The sequence below is a fragment of the Dermochelys coriacea genome, chromosome 3, assembly GCF_009764565.3.
Source record: "Dermochelys coriacea isolate rDerCor1 chromosome 3, rDerCor1.pri.v4, whole genome shotgun sequence".
In the NCBI taxonomy this organism is placed as follows: Eukaryota; Metazoa; Chordata; order Testudines; family Dermochelyidae; genus Dermochelys; species Dermochelys coriacea.
The window spans coordinates 100531016-100549349 of record NC_050070.1 but is presented as its reverse complement, the minus strand read 5'-3'; the positions used below and the strand labels follow the sequence as shown (position 1 = coordinate 100549349).

Here is an 18334-nt window from a genome sequence, read left to right as displayed (position 1 = left end):
AAATATTCCACCGGACTGCCTAGCTCAGAGGAGCAGCAGCAGGAAGCCCCGGGCTGCCTGGGGCTTGAGCGCCCCGCTCGGAAGATGTTGCCCCGGCCCAGAAGCGCCCCAGGGCGGAGGCAGCGGCAGCGGCCGGGGAGGGTGTTTGTGGCTGGTGGCCGCGCTTGTTGCCTCCTCCCTCAGAACGTGCCGCGGGTTGAACCCCGCAAACGAGCCAGTTTTGCTTTGGGAAAAGCACCCACGGCACCGCCCCCCCCCCTTCCCCTGTCCCCGCCCACTCTCCCGAGCACCCCGGGCGGGCGCTCCGGCACGGCTCCCGAGCCCGAGCCCTGCTCCCACCGCGGCGGAGAGCCAGCCCCCGCCCCGGAAGGGGAAGCGCCGCCCGGGAGCAAAGGCAAAGGCAAAGGCAGCTTTGCATGAAGTTTGCTCGGGACGAGAGTCTTCGGCTGAGCGGGGCAGGTAAGGGGGGCGCGGTGCAAGCAGCGCTGGGGAGGGCTGGCCCGCGGGCCGCAGCTCCGGTCCCGCTGAGCCCAAAGGCAGGGGGCAGAGGGAGCGGGCGGAGCCGGAGCTGGGGGGGGGGGGGTTGCGAACTGAAGCCTTCGCTGCCCCTTTCTCCGCCAGACGCGGCCGGCGTCCGCCCCCGCCGCGCACCGCGGTGCCCGGGGCTCACCTGCCCTTGGCTCTGCCTCTCAGGCGGCTGCCTGGCTGGACGGGGGCGGGGCGTGTGGGGTGAGCGCCCTGCCTTTCCCTCCCCCCCCCCAGCGGGGTGTGCAGAGGAGGGTGGCCAGATGACCTGATCCGTGGGGCTTTGTCTTATGTAGGCCCTGTTACTGCCCACCCCCTCTCCCGCGCGCTGTCTGCTCACCCGAGCTCGGAAGGTGACTCCTGGGGGCATTCTGCGCTGGGGGACCAGGTGTCGGGTTTTTGACCAGAACGCCTGGTCGAAACGGGATCCTGATGGCTCCAGCCAGCACCGCTGACCGGGCTGTTGACGATCCGGTTGGCGGCACTGTGCAGCGGGGCTGGCACGCTCCCTGCTAGCCTCTGCGCTGCCCGGTTCCCAGGAAGCAGCTGGCATGTTCCCCCTCCGGCTCCTACACGTAGAGCGGCCAGGGGGCTCTCCATGCTGTTCCCGCCCCAAACACCACTCCACAGCTCCCATTGGCTGGGAACCATGGCCAATGGAAGCTGTGGGGGTGGCACCTGCGGACAGGGGCGGAGTGGAGAACTCCCTGGCTGCACCCCTGGGTAGGACCTGGAGGGCGGACATGCCGCTGTTTTCTTGAGCTGCTTGAGGTAAGTGCCACCCAGAGCCTGTACTCCTCATCCCCTTCTGTGCCCCAACCCCCTGCCCCAACTCCAACCTGATCCCTCTCTGACCCTCTCAATCCCAGCCTGGAGCATCCTTCTTCACCCCAAACCCCTCATCCCTGGCCCCACCCCAGCTGAAGCCCTCACCCCATCTTGCATCTCAACCCACTGTCTCAGCCTGGAGCCTGCTCCTGCACTCTGAACTCCTCATTTCTGGCCCCACCCAGAGCCCTCACCCCCTCCTGCACCCCAGCCCCCTGAGCCAGCCTGGTGAAAATGAGCAAGTGAGTGAGGGTGGGGAGAGTGAGCGACAGAAGAAGGGAGGGTTGGAGTGAGCAAGGGACGGGCCCTCAGAGAAGGGGCAGGGGATGGGCATGGCTCAGAGGAGGGGCAGGGCAGGGGGCGGGGCAAGGTGTTCAGTTTTGTGCAAGTAGAAAGTTGGCAACCAATAAAATGAAATGTGCCAAAAAATAAAAAATTCTGCACACTATTTTTAAATTCTGCAAATTTTATTTGTCAAAATAACACTACATAATCACACCAGTTTCAATTATTTTGGTAATTTATTTCAAAATATCTGTCAGCAAGTATGTCTGTAAAAGTGTGTGTGTACACACACACACACACATATATATGCGGGCCACCCCCGTCAATACACCCAAACACTCTCCTCTCCAGAGCCCAGCCGTTGGGGGTCCCCCTTTGCCCAGACACTCGTCCCCCTGCCTGTCCCCCATCAGTCCAGGGATACAAAGGGAGAAACAGTTTGATGCTTGGTCCCAGGCTTGCGTGGACTTTCCTGCACACAGCCCTCTCCTTCCCTCAGGGCATGCTGAGAACTGCAGCTGCCAGGAACCCTCTAGATCCCTTTCCCTCCCCACAGCAGTGTCTTCTATGTGCAAACCTGGCTCTGCCGAGTCCAGTGCGGCTAGCAGCGCTGCAGTCTATTTCTTTGCGGGAAAGGAAATTCTGCTTGCACGTTAATTTCTGCAAAATTCTGCATTGTGCTTTGGCGCACAATTTCCCCCAGGAGTAGACAATACATGTACTGTGTGGAAAGTGCTTTGAGAGCCTTGGCTGGTGGCGAAGTGTAAAGTGGTTGATGGCACGGTTTTCCCTGTGAATCGCTTTTAGGGGTCATTTGGTGCATTTTATGCATCTGGTTCTTTGGGAGAGACTTTTGCTTATCTCACCACCTAACCTTGACCACAAGTGTTGCTTCTGAAGATACCTTATCTTTGCAAAATAGTGTTATAGCGTAATATTTTTCCAAAATCCTCCTTTTTTGCTTGCTGCTTTGGTGGGAGGCTTTCTAAAAGGCATGTGCTAAAATGAGGTAGAATGTATGGTGAATGAGAGAAGATTGTATACTCCTCTCTTTCAGGAAGCTGAAAGTTAGAATTACCCTTGCACCTCAGTTTCCTTGTAAGCATTATCAAATTGCTGTGACACCTGATTGCACTTTCCTTGAAGAGCAATATGGGGCAAACCTAGTTCAGCAGAGTCAGAGGAGAAACTTTGTAGAGTAGTAGGCCATGCAAACTCCATGTCTATTGCTATACAAGCTGAGTAAAATATAAAAAAGGTAAACTAGGCTTATTGGGCTAAACTGCTCAATGGGAACTGAACCCTTGTAACAAAATAATGATACCTAGCCCCATGTATCACATTCTTTCAATAATGTGGGTAAATTATTTTCTGCCACAATGTCCCCTTTAAAAGTGCTTGTCAAAACAGGTTTCAGAGTAGCAGCCGTGTTAGTCTGTATTCGCAAAAAGAAAAGCAGTACTTCTGGCACCTTAGAGACTAACAAATTTATTAGAGCATAAGCTTTCGTGAGCTACAGCATCCGATGAAGTGAGCTGTAGCTCACGAAAGCTTATGCTCTAATAAATTTTAGTCTCTAAGGTGCCACAAGTACTGCTTTTCCTTTTGTCTAAACAGGGTATCTTTTATCATCAAGATGTCTATATTGGAATAGTGTATTCCTGTAAATTTAGGGGAATAAGCTTTGCTGAAATAAGCATCTTTATACCGGCATAACTGTGTCAGCACTAGGGGATTGTATTACTTTATAGAATTTTCTGAATAGCTATAGGTATAGCAGTACAAAATCTTTGTGTAGACCAACCCAACTAGAAGAAATAAAGTGGAACTGCTTTAAGAAAGGGAAAAGGATGTCTCTGGAGAACACAAGTTAAGGCTCATAAAAGGGGTAAATGGCCTTGCGTAGATCTAAATGGTTGGCTGCTTGATTATTTGCTTTCTTTAAATGTCAAGAAGTCTGGAACCCATATCTAATTCCTTAATGCCTAGATTGCCCCAGTGTAAATGAAGATTCTGGGCCAGGTACTGCCCTTGATTCAGCTACTCCCACTGACATAAATAAATTGAGGACCTGATTTTCCAGTGCTTTGCACCTGGTAAAGTCACTTACCCCAGTAAAAGTGAATGCAAAACCACTACCAAATCAGAATGGTTGCACATTACACCCATTTTATAAATGATGACATGAGGTGCAAAGCAGAGAACCAGGCCCAAGCTTTTTAATCACTGGACTAAAGGCTAGTCTACACTAGCAAGGCTAAAGCGCTGTCATGGCAGTGCTTTAATGTGGCTTGTGTGGTCACGGCAGACCGCTGGGAGAGAGCTCTCCCAGCACTCTAAAAAACCCACCTCCACGAGGAGCACAGCTACCAGCGCTGGTGCACTGTCTACACTGGCGCTTTACAGTGCTGAACTTGCTGCGCTCAGGGGGGTGTTTTTTCACACACCCCCCGAGTGAGAAAGTTGCAGCACTGTAAATTGCCTGTGTAGACAAGCCCTAAGCTTATGTCTACACTTAAAACACTACAGCAGCGCAGCTGGACTGTTGTAGTTCACCATTGTAGTGCTTCAGTGTAGACGCTGTCTACAGGCACAGGAGGAGTTTTCCCATTGCTGTGGTTAATTCATCTCCTTGAGAGGCAGTAGCTAGGTCAATGGAAGAATTCTTCTGTCAACCTAGCAATGTCTACTCTGGAGATTAGATTGGCATAGTTTTCATGGGTATTTTTCACACCCTGAGAGATGTAGCTATGCCAATGTATGTTTCAGTGTAGACCAGCCCTAAGTATAATGAGGTTGTTTTATTTAGAAATTCTTCAGAAAACAGACACATTGTAGTGCAGCTGAGAACAGTATTTATTTTCAAGTACATGACAATGTACTCATTTGCAGAAAGAGATATGACAATGTTTATACACATTACACTCTGTAATGTGAAGCTTTGAAGGAAAAAATCAGGTTACAACATGGACCAAATTATTTGTCATTGATTAAGTAAAATGATGTATCAGGTTGACTGTTATAGATTAACACACAATTAATGTGTACATTTCCCCAAGTATGTAATCGTCATTTCTCGACTGAACAGAATGCTTTAGAGGTGCAAATAGAAGGTGATTGTGTTGACTGGTGAGGCTGGTTGTGGTGCTGTGATTGTTTTGTTTTATTGGTAACTACAGTGGTTTCATTTCAGTTTCTCTTTGATTTCTTCCCTTTGACTTTTAACCCGTCTCTCTGCTACTCATTATATGGTATCAAATGTTGGGGGAGATTCCAGAGTTTTAGTAGGCTGGTCTTATTGCTTGGCACTCTCCGCACTGTCTGTACAGTCCTGGGTCCTATTGCACAAATGTTTGAATGCTGTTGACTGGCTGTTTCAAGGAGACAGCCTTGGTTGATGGAGATCAGGGTGTACCCCATAAAGACTGATGAGAGCCTTTTCAGTGACAGGCTCATGGCAGTGGAACTTGCTACCACCAGCTATCAGGTAGCACCAAATCCTGCTACCTTCTGGACACAGTGCAAGATTCATCACTTCATGCAGGTGCTTACTTAATTGATTGGTGGAGTCCCACCTTGTAAGTAAGGGATCCTGAGGGAAGAGGAGAGCTATGTTCCTCCAGTACTATGGACATCACAGTGCCATTCGAGAACAGGACCCCAGCCTTCCATGATGCCCGAGCTCGAAAGGTAGAGAAATATGCCCCTCTGGCCGAAATCTTGAGAGCTAAGGGTTACCAGGTCCAGACACATGCACTGATCCTCGGAGCCTTAGGCACATGGAACTCCAGTAATGAGCGAGTGCTGAGAGAATGCAGAATCGGTCAACGCTACACTCGGCTGATACAGCAGCTCATGGTGTCGGATGCCATCAGGTGATCGAGGGACATCTACATAGAACACATCACTGGACTTTGGCAATACCAGGAGGGATGAGCTGGAGTGCTGATGAGAAGCGCAGTCAGGAAAGTAACAAATACTTTCCTTATGGATTGCATTTTCTAAATGGACAACCAACCTAATTCTCAATTACTGAGGGACAATCTCCACTCATTGATATATTTTGCTTTTCACAACCAAATTTCTGTACAACTTTTCATGAGTGATGTACCAAAGTATTCGGATTCTAATATCTAAACTGTATTGTTAATCTATTCACCTAAATTTGGGTTATTGCTGATTATGTACTCTATGTATCATATGACTTTTAAAAACAAACTTTGTATTTGTGGATAATCTAATCTCTATACCCAGATGTACAGACACTGTTATCTCGACCTATGTATTATATAATTTTTTTAACATTAGCTTTAATAAAAATTTTAAATCTATTTTTATCTCTCATAAAAATGCATGCAAATAGCACCTAGATATTATTGTTGATAGAAGTTTACTAGATGAAATGTATTTAGTAATGTATTCTCTTTGGGCGGTCACCTTGACGTGGTGGAGAAGCTTGCGTATACTTAAGACCCTAAGAGCGATGCCATCGGGAGTCCTGTACCCCTGGCAGGGTCACCCATGGCAGTAAGGTTGAAGGCAAGGTGCAGCTCAACACAACCCAGTATAAGACCTCAATGGCAGAACAGGTGGATGAAGCAGGATCACCTCTCAACTGCTGCGAAGGCGGACAAATGCTGCAATGGTGAAGAAATCCCTGGTTGTCTTGGACCTCCTTGCCACCGGACACAGGTGCCTCTTCCGCCAAGATTTATGTGGCTGCTGGTGTGCAACAGCTCCTCCACATTAAACTAATCACACGCAGGCTTCTTTTCCTGAGGAAGAACTTTTCCGCAACCCCTACCCATAAAAGTCCTGCGACTATGGGTGAGTTGTGACTGGGACAGGTGAAGTGATCACCAGAAGTTCCTAGTCACAGACCCACACGCATGCGGTGTCCGCAAGATGGTTGTCATGTGCCCCTGGACTGGGATAGGGGGGCATTTTTGGCAGCAGAAGGCATGACTGAGCAGGCCTTTTTAGAAACCCCTCTTCTCACCCCATATGGTGAAGGCACTAGAAAAGGTGCCCCAAACATAGGCTATCCCACCATACTTGACTGGATAATCACGTCCAGAGGGATCAATCCCAATGTGGTAAAAAAACAAAAATGTTCTTGCAACTTGGAATGTCCATACCCTACTAGACAAATCAAAAAGTGAAAGAACCAAACGCAGAACAGCAATTGTTGCCCAAGATCTCTCGAGGTATAACGTCGACATCACTGCTCTCAGCAAAACAAGATGTGCAGATGAAGGCCACTTGAGGGAAGAGGGCGGTGATTACACTTTCTTCTGGAAAAGAAAACCAGCAAGCAGCAGGCGAATACACAGTGCTGGCTTTGCAATCAAGAACCTTATAGTCAACCGCCTGACTGAGTTTCCCATCTGCATCAACGAGTGCATTATTATCCTGCGCATTTGGTCAGTAAGTCATTTGCCACGATCATCAGTGCATATGCACCAGCACTCGATGCTGAAGAAGAACAGAAAGGATCCTTTTACGCTGACCATGATAAAATGTTGTCATCCATTCCAAAAACAGATAAGATAATCCTCTTAGGGGACTTTAATGCAAGAGTTGGCCAAGATTCTAACATATGGAATAGCACCATTGGGAAGGAAGGAGTGGGCAAGACCAATTCCAGTGGCATCCTTCTACTCAGCAAACGTGCAGAGCACTACCTTGTGATCACAAACACAATCTTCAGTCAAAGCAACAAGTATAGAACAACTTGTCACTCAAAAACAGTGGCACCTCCTAGATCAGGGGTCTCAAACATGCGGCCCGCCAGCTTCCCACAACACCCCCGGCCCCTTCCAGCATTTACCTAGAGCAGCTGCCTGCCTGTCTGCCCGCCCTGCCCCCTCGCCACTCCGGGAAGTGACCAGGACCTGGAGGAGGTGGGGGGGGGGGGCCACAGGAGTCTGTGTGTTGCCCTGGCCGCTCCTTCAGGTACCTCCCCCGAAGCTCCCATTGGTCGCGGTTCCCCGTTCCCAAACCCCTCCTGCAGCTGAACCCCCTGTCCTAAGCCCCCTACTGCACCGTGCACCCCGACCCCCTGTCCTGAGCCCCCTGCTGTATCCCTCCTGCACCCTGACCCCCAGCTCTGAGCCCTCTGCCGCATCCCGCACTCCTCCTGCACCCCGACCCCCTGCCCTGAGCCGCCTGCTGCACCCGACCCCCTGCCTGAGCCCCCTGATGCACCCTTCACCTCTTCTGCACCCCGAGGGGGCGGAGTTGGGGTGGGGATTTCAGTGGAGGGGTTGGAATGGGGGCAGGGAAGGAGTGGGAAGAGGTGGGGTGGGGTGGGGCCTCACGGGGGGGCCTCATGGGGCCAGGGAAACGGGGTGGGGAGTGGTCTGTGGTGCGGCCCTCGGGCCAATGTACTAGTCTCATGTGGCCCTCGTGGTCATTTAAGTTTGAGACTCCTGTCCTAGACTACGTCATTGTAAGAACACAGGATCTAAGAGATATCCAAATCACCCATGTCATGAGAGAAGCCGATGATTGCTGGACTGAACACGGCTTGGTGAGGTCAGTCATGTCCATCAGGATTGCACCGAAACATAGAAAGCAGTCCACATCACACAGACATCAATACGACATCCAAAAAGTTCAGTCCTCAGGGCACCAAGAGAACTTCCAAACACTACTCAGTGAAATATTGACCAAATGCACACCTGGAAATGACAACACAAGTGTTGAAGAAGACTGGGAAGCCCTAAAAGAGATCATCCATGAGGCTTGCGAGGAATTCATCGGCCTTGCTACCTACCGCCATTAGGACTGGTTTGACAATGACAATATTGAGATTACAGCCCTTTGGGAGCAGAAGAGAAAAGTTTTCTGCAACTGGCAAAACCAACCACTATCCAGTCAGAAGCAGAGTTCTTTCCATCAGCTCAAAGCTGAAGTTCAAAGGAGGATCCGAGAAATCAAAAACAAATGGTGGGAGGACAAAGGAAAAGAAATCCAAACATTCGCTGACAGACATGATATGTGGAGCTTTTTTTGTGACACAAAGACCCTGTACGGACCAAAGACCCTGGCCTCACACCTCTGAGATCTGAAGATACTTCTTAAACTCTTCTTAAAGATAACGAATCCATCAAAGAGCGCTGGAAGGAACACTACCAAAAGCTTCTAAATCGAGAATCGACTGTGATTGACGACACCATAGACTCCATCCCTCAGCACCCAATCTGGGAAACTCTTGCCAACCTCCCAACACCTGAGGAGGTCTACAAAGCAATTAAACAAATGAAGAACAGTAGAACACCAGGTCCTGATGGCATACCATCTGAAGTACTGAAAGTGGGGGGAGAAATACTAACTAACAAGCTTCACTTGCTGCTCCTCAAAATCTGGCACACCGAAGAAATCCCTGCCAATTTACATAATGCTAACAAGTCTCCATTTTTCAAAAAGGGAGACAGGGCTGACTGTGACAACCATCGAGACGTTGCCCTCCTCTCCATCACTGGGAAAATTCTTGCTATAATCTTACTGAAGCGCCTGCTCCCTCTTGCAGAGGAAGTACTTCCAGAGTCCCAGCGCAACTTCAGAGTATCACGAGGCACCACCAACATGATTTTTGCAGCCAGGCAGATCCAGGAGCAATGTCGAGACCACCACCAGGATCTGTATCTGGCCTTTATGAACCTGACCAAAGCTTTGACTCTGTCAACCATGAGGCTCTGTGGAAAATCATGTCAAAGTTTGGCTGCCCAAGCAAATTTATCCCCATTGTAAGACTCCTCCATGACCAGATGACTGCCTCCATCCTGTGCAGTTGCTCTACCTCTGAGTCCTTTGTCATCCAAAGTGGCATAAAACAAAGCTGTGTAGTGGCACCCACCCGTTTCTCCATTTTTTTTTTTTAACAGCTATGAAAACTCTAACCCAAGACAGTCTACCACAGGGCATTGGCATCCAAAATCGGATTGACGGCAACCTCTTCAACCTTTCTCATCTTCGTGCCTAAAGTAATATTGGCAACAATAACTGAACTCCAGTGCGCAGATGACTGTGCAGTAGTTACACGCTCAAAGGAGGATCTCCAAACAGCCCTTAATTGCTTCTCTGAAGTTTACAAAAGCCTAGTGCTAACTCTGAACATCGGCAAAACAAAAGTTCTCCACCAGCCACTCCCCGGTCAATCATCAGACCCAGCAAGGAAGATCTACATTGACAAAGAAGAACTGGAAAATGTAGAATACTTCGCCTATTTTGGCAGCCATCTCTCACAGAGGGCAGACATAGATGTCGAGATTCAGCATAGAATCTGCCGCACCAGCCTTCCTTTTGGCAAACTGTCTCGCCAGATGTTCAACAGTCACAACGTCAGAACACATCCTAGACTTTTAGTTTATAAAGTGGTGGTAATGCCAACTCTCCTCGACAGCTGCGAGACTTGGGTGACCTATAGAAAACACCTGAAAAAGCTGGAATGCCAGCACTTTCTTTGGAAGATCCTCAACATGAAGTGCTTAACTTTAGTACCCTGAGAAGACTATTCATGGTACTAAAGTTAACATCATCACACTAATGTCAGTGTCCTCTCAGAGGCCAACATCTTCAGTGTTGAGGCCCTGATTATTCAGCACCAGCTGAGGTGGAGGGAGCACTGTGTGCTTATGCCTGAAACATGCTTACCAAAACAACTGCTGTACGCCCAACTCACCAAAAGAGAAAGGAAACGGGGAAGCAAAAAAGAAACGCTTTAAAGACACCATCAAGGTAACCGTCAAGAGATTTGGCATTGACACCACACACTGGGAGACAGCAGCCCAGGATAGGGATAAGTGGCGAAGACTTGTCAGAGAGGAAATGTCCACTTTTCAGGAAAATCGCCTTGCCCTGGTTGCAGAAAAACGCCAGAAAAGAAAGGAAAGATAACTGTCACACAATGATTGTGGCCCAACCCTGTCTTCCAACACCACCTGCAATGTCTGCTAACAAGCTTGTGGCTCAAGGATCGGACTCCTCAGTCACCAAAGGACCCATAAAAAATAAAACCTGTGAAAGAGATCATCCTCAACTTCAAGGGATCACCGATGATGACTGCCTCATGATGGGCATACTACCTCTGTATATATTCTATATAGAATAGAGCAGGAGTAAATTGAATCAAATGGCAATACACTCAGATGCTGCATGGTAGAACAGCTGTTTGTGCAGAGGGGCAATATACCTGTTTTTACTGCAGTATGAGTACTGATTATTACGTTTGCTGTAGGACTGCATATTTATATTGTATATTATGGTACCATCTGGAATCTCAAACTTAGGTCAGGTCTCCATTGTACAATGACATGGCATGAACACAAAGTAAGAACAAACAGCTTACAATCCCTGATCCTAAACACTTTAACATGCATGCTTAACTTTAGTACCCTGAGAAGACTATTCATGGTACTAAAGTTAAGCACGTGTGTGTGCAGGATTGAGGCCTAAGTAGACAAGACAGATAGAGGGTGGGAGACAGTATTTATCCTGATTTTACAGATAAGGAAAACTGAAGCACAGAGAGGTTAACTGACTTGCCTCATGACTGGAATATTGGTATAGAAGGGTGTAGTTGGTTCAGGAAGGACAGGCAGGGAAAAAAGGAGAAGGTATTGCATTATACATCAAGAATGCATACGCTTGTTCTGAGGTGCAGAAGGAAGTGAGGTGCAGACCAGCTGAAAGTCTCTGGATGATGATAAAAGGGGGGAAAAAGAGGGGCAATGTTGGTAGGGGTCTTCTAGAGACCACCAAAGCAGGAGGAGGCAGTGGATGAGGCATTTTTAGAACAAATAACTGAAATATCCAAAACACAAGTCCTGGTGGTAATGAGAGACTTTAACTCTCCAGACATTTGTTGGAGAAGTAATATGGCCGAACACAAAACGTTGCATAAGTTCTTGAAATGTAACTGGGACAAAGTTTTGTTTCAGAAAGTGGAAGAAGTAACCGGGGGAATGGCTATTTTAGACTTGCCTCTGACTAACAGGGAGGAGTTTGTTGCAAATCTGAAGAGTGAAAGCAATTTGGGTGACAGTGATCATAAAATAATATATTCATGATTCTAAGAAAAGGAAGGAATGAGAGCAGGAGACTAAGGATAGTGGACTTCAAAAAACTTTTTAACAAACTCAGAGAACTGGTAGATAAGATCCAGTGGGAAGAAAATCTAAGGGAAAAAGGAATTCAGGAAAGCTGGCAGTTTCTCAAAGAGACAACGTTAAAGGCACAACAGCAAACAATCCTCACGTGAAATAAAGATAGGAAGAATAGTAAGAGACTAATATGGCTACATCAAGAGCTCTTTATTGACCTGAAAACCAAAAAGGAATCGTACAAAAAGTGGAAACATGGACAAATTGCTAAGGAGGAGTACAAAAGAATAGCAGAAGCATGTAGGAACAAAATCAGAAAGGCTAAGGCATAAAATGAGTTATACCTAGCAATAACAAGGTAAAAAGAAGAAGTTATTTAATTGCATCAGGAGCAAGAGAAAAATGAAGGAAAGCGTAGGTCCTCTACTTAGCAGGGAAGGAGAGCTAATAGCAGATGATATCACAAAGGCTGTTGTGGTTAATGTCTGTTTTGTTTCATTCTTCACTAAATAGGTTAATTGTGACCAGATAGTCAACATAGTTAGTATTGACAATAAGCAGGAAGAAACACAAGCCAAAATAGGTTAAAGAATATTGAGATAAGTTAGATATATTCAAGTAGGCAGGGCCAAATGAAATTCACTTAAGGAACTAGCTCAAACAATCTCAGAACTATTAGAGATAATCTTTTGAGAACTCATGGAGGAAGGATCAGGTCCTATATGTCTAAGGTTCTATATGTCTTGTGTATCTCATATGCTTAATTTTAGTCTCACTTTTTCTGTATTTCTGATTCTATATATTTTAAATTGTTTGGTTTGAGCAGTGCTTTGCTATGCATTTTATAGTGCTTATGGTTTACATAAGACACACTGAACTTTGTTTTTCCACTCCCTGGGGCAGTAAGGCCTGGTCTACACTGCCGCTTAAGTTGATGTAAGTTATGTCGACCTAACACAGTGTCTACACCATGCCATGTCGGTGGCAAATGCTCTCCCACCAACTTAGCTTCTGCTTCTCCAGGAGGAGAAGTACTGAAGTTGACAGAAGAGTGTTCTGCCATCAACTTATTGCATCTTCATCAGACCCGCTAAATCAATGCCGCTGCATTGATTGCAGTGGTGCCAATTTAGCATGCCAGTGTAGACAAGCTCTAAGAGACAGAACTGCAAAGATCAATCTTAAGGTTTTGATGTATGCCTGGTGCTTTCTGGTCACCAACTTGAAAAGCAGCTTTTAGGGCTGGCTAAAAGCTGAAACACCATAGTACAATTACAATAGAGGTTCAAGACCCTAAACAGCAGGACACTTACTTTAAAGGTGGATGCAAGCGTCTCAGTTATTTGTAATCTTTTAGTTAGAAAATGGGTCAGCCTTATTGCTCTCTATTATTGCATTACCATGCAAGAGATCCAGATTCAGTAAAGTGGGCCAGTCTCATTCTTTCACGTTGAAAGAGGCTGGGAGTGCAGCAGGGGTATCTTGAGTGTGTCTTACTGGGGAGAAGGAGTAATTCTGCAAGGAGCTGAGCTGATGGGGGGGTTTAAGGGAACTGCATCCACTGGCAGCTTGGTGGGGTTAGCTGTGTATTGAGGAGGCTTGAGAGGGGGGTGGAGGGTGTTTGTTCCAGACATGTAGGAAAAATTTTCTTGTTTTAGTTTTTTGTAACTAAGATGGAGTGGTTGACTCTTGATCATTTTGGGCTTCTGGGCTCTCACCTTAGACTTGCACATATACTTTAATGAGGCTGTGACAAGGCACCTCCTTCTTGTGACTGGGCTCAGTGTTTCCCCTTCTGGTGGTGGGGGTCTGGAGTAAATCAGTCTCATTCCAGAGAGCTTTTATTCCTCATGCAGGTTTTATTCTTCAATATTACAAACAAAAAGAAACGAGTTCATAAAACAAAAAGGCACAGAGGCATTTGGATCTAAACTGCTGCAATGCACCATCTATCTGGATGTTTGCAATCGAGCTGAGCATGTGGAATGGTGTCGTGCAAATCCCATCATTTCCCATATTGCAAAATAGCAGGAGTTGGGACATCATTCACTGGAGAGTCTGGCAGATGTTGCCACATAGGGAAAGAGGTGGAGCAGGAGCAGGGGGAGATTAGTTAGTCAAACAGCCAAACTATATATTAGGATACTGCTGTATCCCCAGGAAACAGACCTTCCTGGAAAAAAGTTGTGCATGTTACTCAATGGTAAGGTGATGAGAATGTCCTGTATTTAGGCTTGGCAAGTCAGTCAATTGACTGGTCAAATAATGTTAATTGACTGCCTACTGTTTGATCATAGTCAAATATTGTCAGATATTTCAGCAAGTCTAGTCTAAGTAGTGGCATACCATTTGATTGCATCATGGTGTCATTCTTTAATTTTTTACAACTTCATTTGTTGTGTTTTGCATTTCTCTATGTTAAAATAGTGACGTTAAGTAAAGTGTATTTTGTAATTCGGCATAAATATCTATCTAAGGCAGGTGCTGGCAACCTTTGAGAAGTGGTGTGCCAAGTCTTCATTTATTTACTGTAATTTAAGGTTTCGCGTGCCAGTTATACATTTTGCATTTACAGGGGCTGGTGGACAGAACCCCAAGTCAGCGGTTCCATCCCCTGGCCCTGCTCAGCCTGCTGCTGGCCCGGGGTTCTGTCCACCAGCCCCGGCCACCCCTAGGGTCCTGGTCGCTGGCCACACTCAGCCTGCTGCCGGCTTGGGGTTCTGTTCAACCAGGCAGGCAGAGGGCTGAGTGTGGCCAGCGGCCGGGACCCCAGCTGGCAGCAGAGTGCCACTAAAAATCAGCTCACCTGCCGCCTTTGGCACGCGTACCGCAGATTGCCGACCCCTGATCTAAGGCTATTAGAGACCATAGTCCTACTCTTTTTATTACCTTTTTTTACTATTCTAATAAGTTAGTGCTTGAAAATATTTGACTGATCAATTGCCCAGCCCGCCCTGCATTGTAAACAAAAAATATTAAATAGCTGATTAAAGAAGATAAAGATGGTTGAACTTTCTCTAACTTGTAGCATTATTCCGGGGGAATATCACTTCAAATGAACAACACCGACTCACAGTGCATAAGCCATTTAGTTAGGCCCAAAGTACACAGGTTTTATATTGATATAACTATTTCAGTTAAGTATGTGTGTGGATTTTTTTTATTCTTATTTTTTAGTAGTTTACCAAAATAGCTATATCAGCACGAGTCCCAGCATGGACACATTTATATCTGTAAAAGATGCCTTATATGATATAGCTTATTCCCCTTCCTGTACAGGGACAAGCTATACTAGTATAAGCATGTTTATACCAGTAGAATGGTGTCCACGCTATTACTTTAACTATTCTGGTATCGTTAAAGTGCTGCAACTTCTGTGCGTAGACAGGTCCTTAGACAATGAATAGGAAAATGGTCAATGGTATTGGCCTTCTATTGAGAAATTCACACTTCTCTTTGGGGAAAAATATCACTGAGGATACACCGATGCTGCAAAAACCTACAGACCTCTGGCAGTGAGTCTCAGAGCCTGAGTCAACTGACTTGGGCTTGCAGGAATCGCGTTATGGGGCTAAAAATAGCAGTATAGATGTTCCCCTTGCGCTGGAGCCTGGGCTCTTGGACCCTCCCCCCTTTTGGGTCTCAGATCCTGAGCAGGAACAGCTATATTGCTATTTTTAGACATGTAGGGTCAGCCTGAGTCAGTTGACCCAGGCTCTGAGACACACTGCTGTGGTTTTTTTTTTTCAGTGTAGACATAGTGATTCTGTCTACACTAGAAGTTCTTGGGACAACTGGGTTTGTAATTAAGTCCTTCAACATGTCTGATTTTTCATATGGGACTATAGATCCTGTAGATAATGGAATTTTAATATTTATTAGGATTTTTCCCTCTCCCAGCAACTGTGTGGTTCTCCTCTAAAAACTGATTTTGAACAAACTGTCTGATTCCGTGCTCATTGTGTCTTAACCATTTTCAGATGAAGTTCGCTCAGTTTACAAATGAGAGATTTATTTTCTCTAATTACCAGCATCAGATTCAAGCTGGAATCTGCTAATCATGGTTGTGATTTATTGCCAGTGATAAAGGTTCTGCCAGACAGATTCTGCCCTTGCTGGGCAACTTATTTTTTTCAAATTTTGTCTTTTCTAGTACCTATGCACTCTACTTTTGTCTGTGAGGTTGTACAGGTATAAGGAAGGGCAGAATTTGGCCTTGGAGTTGGAATTAGGGGGTATGCTACAGAGGCTATATAGGCATAGCTATGTCAATTTAGCTATGCTGGCATAACCCTGTGTAGACGCAGCCTTGGTCAATGGAAGGAGATTTCCCATCAGTGTAAGAACACTATCTTCCTCAATGACAGTAGCTATGTTGATGAAAACATTCTTCTGTGGGCCTAGCTGCATCTATGATGGGTGGTTTTCTCACACCCTGACCAATGTAGCTACATAGATCAAGCCTTAGTGTTGTTCTTTTGGCTTGTGAATCAGGATTTCTCCCTTTCCAATAGCATTGTAGGGATAAGCCAGCTAACAAAAATAAAGTCGTTTTAAGAAAGTTTGATATCGGAACCTATGACTCTGTATACCTACGGAAAAGCAGATCTATTGAAGGCTTTACTTTTACATAATCTTCTTCAGAATAAATCCTGCAACCGTGGAATTTGTCTGCTTTCAAACTTTATAATCAGATGTATTCAGTAGCCTTGATATGGCCCTTAACTCTGATTAAGATTTATAAGGGGATGTCTGGCTTGCTCTTCTTGCTGAGACCACGATTGTGGGTTTTTCTTTTTTATTTTTTTTTAAATAGTCATTCTCCTTTTGATGATCAGGAATGTGTTGATGTTTTCTCTACTTCTGAGCAAGGTCAAGAGCAAGTTTTCTTCTTAGGCCTCTCTATATGTCCTCTTAGTCAGGAGTAAATAGTTTTCCGCTCATACTAATGTAGATATAATCGTGCCTCCTGACCTTGCCTCTGTCTGGTTCAGCATACAGGTTGCTGATGTGGAAAGTTTCCTTTCAGAATTGAGAATAAAATGTTTTGTTCTTATTCATTACGGATCTGGGGCAAAAATTGGGAATTGGTTCTGCTTTGAGCAGGGGGTTGGACTAGATGACCTCCTGAGGTCCCTTCCAACCCTGAGATTCTATGATTACCCATAGTGAATACACAACAAATGTATGTGAAGCAGCCTAGAGTGTGGTTGCTTGCCACAGTGCATAGATGGTGATGAGCATTTGGATTTCCATCTAGGATCTGGTTCAGCAAACCTTCACACATGTGACTTTGAAGTCAAAAGAGACTACTCTGAATGCACCTGTTAAGAAATAGGTGTGGTTCACCACATTAAAGGCAACAAGAACATCTTTTTGTTAAGTGTTCATTAGATATCAGAGGTGCATGAGAACAAAGGCTTGTATTGTATGTATGTGCACAAATTTCTTGGTGTGTGAACAAAGATTACAATAAGGAAGGCGTAGTTTTTTACAGAACTGTTCTGAAAGGGGTAGCCTACATATAATTTCTGTACTGATTTAACTTTATTGCTTTAGTTAAATCAGTGCATGAACATAGTTATAGTAGTAAAAAAGTTGCTTATATCGATTTCAGGGCTTGAGTTGTGCCAGAACGCTCTGGAACAGTGTTCTGGTACTGCTGATGCCATCACTTATGATAAGGAGGCTGGATATTTTATACACATTCCCCCCTGCAGAGGGTCTGTGGTATTGTCCTCACTGGCTCTGGGTAGAGCTGAGTTTAACAGTGTGTTGGAGGTACGCTCCTCTGACTCTCTCCACCCCAGGATGGAGTGGAGGAAGAGGGAGGATCTTTGGCGTGTTTCTCAGATGCACCAGGGAGTTGGCTGGAGACTAATGCTGATGGATTGGCTAGCAGCAGTGGGGAGCCTGTGAGGGTGTTGGAGCTCAGTGTAGCCCCTGACAGGTGGTGCCAAGGTGTACTGGGTAAGATGGGGGGCAGTGTGGAACCTGCTGCCATGGGGCTCCTGGGACTCCCGAACCCAGAAAAAGCTGCCCCACTTTGCATTGCTATCACTTATGAGTGATAGTGGTGGACATGTGTTCCTGCACTACTTTTTTTAAGGACTCAAGCACTGGTCAATTTAGAAACACTGCTTAGCTATACTAGTTCAAAAACTGTGTAGGCAAGCACTATATCATAAGCTTAACACTACTTTTCTGGTTACTTGTTCAAAAATGTATGTGAATCAGAAGTACAGAAGATAGAAGACAGTGCAGGAAGCAGTTCTCTAGAACAGTAGTTCTCAAACTTTTTTATCTTAGGCTATGTCTACATTAGCACCCCTGACCGACATAAGTTTCACTGACCGAAGCGCTGTGGACAGTGCTGTGTCAGCAGGAGCAGCTACTGCCGCTCGTGGGGGGTGCTTTAATTATGCCGATCGGAGAGTTCTTTCTTGTCAGCATAGAGCAGCTACATGGGAGACCTTACAGTGGCGCAGCTGCAGCAGTACATCTGTGCCACTGTAAGGTCTCTAGTGTAGACATAGCCTTACATAGCCCTTTTTGTGCACATTTATTTTAGGTCTCAATAGCCTTAAGTA

At 46.1% G+C, this 18334-nt stretch overlaps 1 protein-coding gene across 7 annotated transcripts in view; it reads left to right on the top strand.

The window, feature by feature from the left end:
• The first annotated feature begins 252 nt into the window (after positions 1-252).
• The window catches only part of SAMD3 (sterile alpha motif domain containing 3), a 102172-nt gene continuing 84090 nt past the window's right edge, over positions 253-18334 (top strand). For 3 of the 7 annotated variants that reach the window (XM_038396763.2, XM_038396767.2, XM_038396762.2), the window contains exon 1: positions 283-459. The gene's annotated coding sequence lies outside the window, so the exon portion shown is untranslated. Of the gene's footprint in view, positions 460-1202; positions 1297-18334 lie in introns of those variants that run through there. The other 4 variants (XM_038396766.2, XM_043510938.1, XM_043510937.1 and 1 more) reach the window with 4 other exon arrangements.